At 37.6% G+C, this 6784-nt stretch overlaps 1 pseudogene across 1 annotated transcript; it reads right to left on the reverse strand.

The window, feature by feature from the left end:
• Nucleotides 1-1463: 1463 nt before the first annotated feature.
• LOC101314525 lies at nucleotides 1464-3797 on the reverse strand (annotated as a pseudogene). Its single transcript, XR_185376.1, has 4 exons — nucleotides 3551-3797; nucleotides 3188-3417; nucleotides 2459-3072; nucleotides 1464-1895 (listed from the first exon to the last, which is right to left on the reverse strand). The product of XR_185376.1 is annotated as a cytochrome P450 734A1-like (transcript).
• Nucleotides 3798-6784: the final 2987 nt, after the last annotated feature.

The raw sequence follows: 6784 nt of genomic DNA on the forward strand, positions 1-6784 counted from the left end.
GTTTATGAAATTGTGTATATAAAACCCACGCCCACGATATTTTACTCGTTTGTAATACAATATTATCATTATTATACATGCAGCCACTGTTGTGGATGATTCAAATCTTTTTATTTCTTGCGTACTATTCTTCAATAATGAACGTGCTTTCTCAGTCCTATTCGATTCCTCTACTCTTTCAGGAGATAGAGCAGGAAACAACGAGGACCGGTCCAACCATACCAGATTAATACGAGTGTATATTATAGTGCTAGAAGAGTCAAGCTAGACGATGAAGAAGAAGATGGTAAACCCAGAAACAGAGAGAGAGCTTCGTGTATTGGTAGGAGAAATAGTAAAAGAGAACCTAGAAAGAATTAGGGTTAGCACAATCTTATACTCCAAGAAGCTCAAGTTTCTACCAATACACATCCTTCCTCCGAATCCAAAGGGCAAGAAACCCATCTTCTTCTTCCACCCACCATGTATGTCATCCTTGAACCTCTCTAGCATAAACTCATGCACGTCCTCACCCCATAGAGCGGGTTCGGCTGCTATACACATTTATATGACATATATCAAGTCGTGAGCCGTCCGATCGTTTAGCAATTCAAAATTCAAGACGATCGGACGACTCACGACTTGATATATGCTATACACATATGTATAGTAGAAAAGACCCATGCCATAAAACTGGGTCATGGTGCATAGTTGCAATGTCGATGCACATGTTTGTTCCTCTAAGAATTGTTAGCTAGGTCTTTATTGATCGACGTGAATGTCATCTTTAGCTTGTCTCTGTACATTTGGTGCCGAAGGGTATAGCCGAAAAACCTCATTAATTAAGTCAAAAACAACAAATCATGAAGCTATTTTTCAAGGGTTTGTCTACCGAACACCGTTCGGTATATCACTAAAGGAGGGGGGTCCAACATGGGGTGGTTGATTTCAAATTTGGTCATGAAATTCAGCAAAATTCAGCAAGCATGACGGTATAGTAATTTTATATTTTTCTATCTATTTTCTATAATTATCAGTATCACTCATAATTTCTTACGTACTTTCTTTAGTCCAGCAAAGCATGTTGAAACCAATTTCTTTATCATTTTGCCACGAGGCTAAATTTTATAATTTGGTTTCTATCACTCAGTGTTTTGAGACTAGCTTATGAAACGTGATACTTAGATTGGATTTTTTGTATTAATTAACATAGTACCTCTGTCTAATTTCCGTCATGAAACCGTTAAATGAAGCACATGTTAGACAAACGATTTAGTTTCTAAAAATGAAGTAGTCTTATAACATTTTCTTTTGAACTCAAAACGAATCATATTCAATTAACACATGTCAGAATGTCAGAATAACAAGCATAAATACACTGTTTGTGATAACATATATGAGGATGCGGTATGCTAGAATAATGAGCCTTTGAAACAACTTAAGATTGAGATTTTACAACTCAAAAGGTACGGTAGGCACAATCTTCAATCCAAGAGCTGGAATACTAGAGGCATGCCGTAAGATGGCCTCATTGTGAGTAAAGTAGAAGGAGAGTGACAATATGTAGGAGAAACAGTAAAAGAGAACCTAGACAGAATTAGGCTCAGCACAATCTTGTACTCCAAAACCGTCAAGTTCCTACCAATGCACATCCTCCCTCCGAACCCGAATGGCAAGTAACCCATCTTGTGCTTGCACCCACCACGTATGTCATCCTTGAACCTCTCTGGCTTGAACTCATGCACATCCTCACCCCATAGCTCAGGGTCATGGTGCATTCCCACAATGTCGATCCACATATTGGTTCCTCTAGGGATTGTTAGGTCCTCATTCACTTGAATGTCATCTCTAGCTTGCCTCTGTGCATTTGGTCCTGAAGGATATAGTCTGAAAACCTCATTCATCACCCATCCCATCTGCATTAAGCAAAAACAAAATATTAATTAACAACAGCTTAAGCTTAACACATGACTAATTTAGAAACAATCTGTCGCTGATGCCACTTTGTTATTGTTTGCGAGTATGACATGGTATTCCTTTAGGATTTAGCACCCTTTATTAATTAAGAATTAGCATATGACAAATCTATGGGGACGCGCCTAATATTTTACCAATGTTGTTTGACCATTGACCAATCCCAAGGTTTGGAGAATAGGACATGACCAGAGACCAAAGTTGAAAAGGCCTATTCATACACACGTACCCAATTTTTGACGGCCTCCATATACATGCAAATTCTTAATTTAACTAATTGAATACGATACTACCATGGAGACCATGCAACTAATTATCTAAAACCCTAAACAAAAAAAACATGACGACCATGCAATGTGTTTTCTTCTCCATCTTATTGTGATAGCTAGACACTATAGACTTTATCTATGTACAAGATAAGTAGCACCGTATTGGTATAAGTTTATAACACTAACACATGCATGATATGATATAACATTATAACGTGGTTGCATCGAGTTGTTACCTTCTTTAGTCCAGCAAGGTTGTTTACATCAATTTCTTTATCTCCCAAAACTTGATTAACCTCTGCCCTCAGTTCGTCTTGCCAATCTCTATGGGTAGCCAGAAGTAGCATTGTCCATGTGATCGCCAATGCCGTTGTCTCGTGGCCGCCGAAGAAAAATGTCTTGCACTCGTCCACCAGCTCCTGTGTGGTCAGAGACCTCGAGAAGTTGCCCGGCTTATCGCTCTCTTTGAGCAGCATTCCGAGAAGGTCGTGTTGCTTAGTCTCTGATCTAATCGATTTCTTCCGTTCGCCAATGTCGACAAAAATAGCTGGTTGATTTCTTCCCCGAGTCTTCCGGCTTCAAGGGTTTTCATAGGGTAGAAGTATTTGCCAAAAGGAACTCCCACAAAACTGTTCGTCTTGAAGAGGGTCATTTGTAGTGCTCTCAATTTTTCGAACACTTGGCGACCACTTTGGTAACTAATACCGAAGCTGGTCTTGGCGATGATCTCCCCAGCTGTTGCTGAAATCGAACGCTCAACCTCGATTTCTTGCGTGCCGGAAGTGTTGATCTGAGTAGTCCAGTTGTCTAGCATTGTTGTTGCGGTTTCCACCATCAAACTAGTCATTGCCTGCACATAGTCGCATAGAATACAATTGAGCTAGGTATTCTTAAAAAAAAAAAAAAGCTTGTAAATTTCTATTTCTTAACTCATTCAAGTTTAGAAAGAGATATGATATAAGTACCTTTAAGTTAGTAGGGTTAAATGCCGGAGTGATAACATGGCGATGACGAACCCAATCATCCCCTTCGGACATGATAAGGTCATTCCCAAACATGGGAGCTCTGTCGCGTCTAAACACCGCCGGTTTGCCCCAATTCTTCGCGGTGACCTCCGACGACAACTTTTTCAGTAAGGCTGCGTCTGCTACGTATAGGAATGGCTCTGTGCCCAACCAGTAAACGAACATTTTCCCTGCACCACCATAACAGCAAACACATTAATTAATATGTAACAACAATGTACTGCATAAGTACATTCTTACATTTGATCATGCATGATGAAAAACTATATATGTAAGTAAAAACTTTCCTAGGTCGGTTTTTACCGTAGGCTTTCTGCCAGCGAGCAAAGTAGGGAAAGAGAGTTGAGTGTATGTCATGGGTAGAAGAAGAAGAAGAAGAGCTTTGGCTATTCTTCTTCTTCATCTCGCTAAGATTTCCTAAAGGAAAACTCGGCGTCGGACCCGTTAAACCATTTTTCTTAAGCTTCCTGTAAGTCAGGACAGGAAAAACCCAGCAAGAAAGTAACAATCTGCAGAATAAGTACAGAACGACGACAATGGAGACCCCCATTGTTAAGCGCCCAATGAACTCCATAGCCTTCTAATATTTCAACAAGTACGCACTTATTAGAAGAAGTGATGATCGATGAGAGAACTCTGCGTATGTGTTTGTGAATACAAGAAGAGGAAAACCACGTGGCACTGACATGTGTTGTACCCGGCCAATCATATAACTCAGATTCATGTGGAGACCAGCACGGGGTGGAAGAAAAAAAAAGTAATTAAATACACCAATCATAAATAAGGATAAAACACGTGGACCAATGAGATTAAAAGGGAACAAAAAACAGGTGGTGTTCCGGGTACAAATAATAATTTCCTCGAGGAATGATCGAAGTTTGACGAAGACCACTAGTGAGGACGTGGCTTTTGAATAGGTTTTTTTTTCAAACATTTGAAACCCTTTACTAATAATTACTTTCTTTTATTTCGTTTTTGTCATCTTTGCGGCTGCTATATCTCCGACCACTATTTAGATGAGAGAAAAATTAATTGCAGCTAGCTGGGAAATATACAGCGCCGGTGGAGGTGTGGACGGCGACGGCGACGTACGGACCCACTGTCCGTTAAAGCGGTTGGTCGGAGGAGAGTCAACACCCACGTACAAATTGAGGATCTTGAAAATCAATTTCTAGAATTATTCTTCATGAGCCTAGCAGAGGTTAATCTACAACATATATATGGATTTATGTTTAATATACAGTGGTTAAATTGATTCATCTCATTGGGGTAATTAAGGGGGTTGAAATTGACTAGCAGAATCAAACATATAAGAACTGATCGAGTACCGGTATTATACATTCTACACATACCCGGTCATATTACAACGATACACGTATTTGTCATCACTACCGTGTATTCGAATACATATATACTTCTCAATTTTTGAATTAAGATTTAAAGTTGTTATATAATTTCATGATCTATTAATACAAATACGAATACAAGCTTTCTTAAAATTCTATGTTAGATTCTGGTTAAAAAGAAAAACTTAAAAATGAACATTTCTTCGGCTAATGCAGGGGCTTTGACTTGATTGTGATCAGAAATCTTAACCGCTGCGTGAAAATTGATGAAGCATTATTGGTTTTCCCTACCCAAAGTTGTTGCATATAGTTTCGTTTTTCCTGTCTAAAAGTTGTATGGACTTGTTTTGTTGAGAAAAAAGTTGTATGGACTTCTGCTTTTGAACAAAAAAAAGAAGAAGACGAAGTTGTATGGAATTCAAGCTAGCATGCATATAGGTTATTGAACTTTTCACATGAAGAATTTATCCAGATTAAGTGTGTACAAATTTACATGGTCATTCTCATCAATACACATGCACTTTATGGACTACTACTGCCAATTAAATCTAGTGCTTGACGAAGTAAAGGTATGTCTAAGTGTTTGTTAAAACTCTTGCTACAAATATACATCGGTCGAAGATTCGACAGGACCAGACCCAATATAGAGGCCATACGGGTCAGGTTTGAAATCTTGAATTGCTCTTAATGTTATATATTAATCAAATTTCCATAATTAACCTACCCATATATATATATATATACAAATACAAGTATCATCATTTCTTACATATATTATTCGAGAGCCAAATTTTAACGAGTCAACTACGACCACCCTGCCATTCAGGAGATCTTCGTGTTCTAAATTCCTTGCAGCTTAACAAATGTTTCTAAATTTCTATATATACATACATATATATATGCAGTGATGAAATCGTAACATCACAGAGTGACAACTTACTATGATTACTATCGTATACAAGATGTTCTTCCCAAAAAGAAGAAGAAGAAGAAGAAGTAATTCTTCCATCTAAAGTGATTTCGTCGAGCCATATGTAATGGATCCTTGCACTGCACATATTCTACATTCTCACTAAAGTTTCGTTCTAGAATTTTCCAGTATATCATTATTGAGTACGTTCTATTGATTCAAGGCAAACCATGGTTGAAAGTTGAAACATTTAGCGTTAAACTCCATTATTGGTCTGCAATAATTTGAATAACAAGTTGAAGCATTTAGCTTAACCAAGTGGCAATAATTAGCAAACCAAGCTAATATATATATGGCAGAATAAGATTATTTAGTTAATTAGCTTAATCAAGCTAGCGTGTATTACCTTACACTAAACTTGTTTTTGTAGGCTTGGCTACTCTACATAGACTCGTTAAACTGCTGGGTTAATTATTTAATCACGCTAATAATTCCCATGGAAATTCCATCCTTTGTGTCGTAGTCCGGCCAGTCTATCGGTTTATCTGGTCAAGATTGAAATAGTATTTTTGATTCTTTTTGTCAAGCTTAAGCTTTTTATTATTGTTGGTCCGCTTTCAAGTTTCAACAATAGATCGAGAATCACATTTAGAGATTCATGTTGATTATCCGCTGCGGCTTTATTTGAGATACAAAGACAGACGACTAATTTATTAACTTAATTAAACGATATTAACTAGTTAATTAGTGCATGCATATGGGAAGGCTTTCATACACATTTTTCTTTATACGAGATAAATGCATCAAGTCGTCTCTGTATATATATATATTCTGCATCGATCTCCTCCTTTCTGAGTGTTGTATATGCAAAGGGAATGTTGTTTCTTTTTTTTCTTTTGGTTTAGATGTGTTCCAGACGAGGAGTGAAATAAATAGATAGTGAGATGCATGACATAGATCGAGTTCGATCAAAGTACTTCCTCAATTGATTACAAGAGCTTAATATATACTTTGCTGGCATTCTGGTAAGTGGTAACAGAACTGTAATACTAAATATCTTGAGGATTCGATCTCCTAAATCTTTCACTGCCTGTTTTGCATCTTGTTTATCTAATTATCTATGATCCAAGTTTGCATTGAGGAATGAGGACGCCCTCTTCAAAATCAACAAGAATAATAGACATGAAGTGAAGATGGTGGCCGGAAAAAGAGCTTTCTCGATCAGAGGTAAAAGCAGTTTTTTAGTAATGATTATGAATTGTACGTTTATGGGCACGACAA

The sequence above is a fragment of the Fragaria vesca genome, linkage group LG7, assembly GCF_000184155.1.
Source record: "Fragaria vesca subsp. vesca linkage group LG7, FraVesHawaii_1.0, whole genome shotgun sequence".
In the NCBI taxonomy this organism is placed as follows: domain Eukaryota; kingdom Viridiplantae; phylum Streptophyta; class Magnoliopsida; order Rosales; family Rosaceae; genus Fragaria; species Fragaria vesca.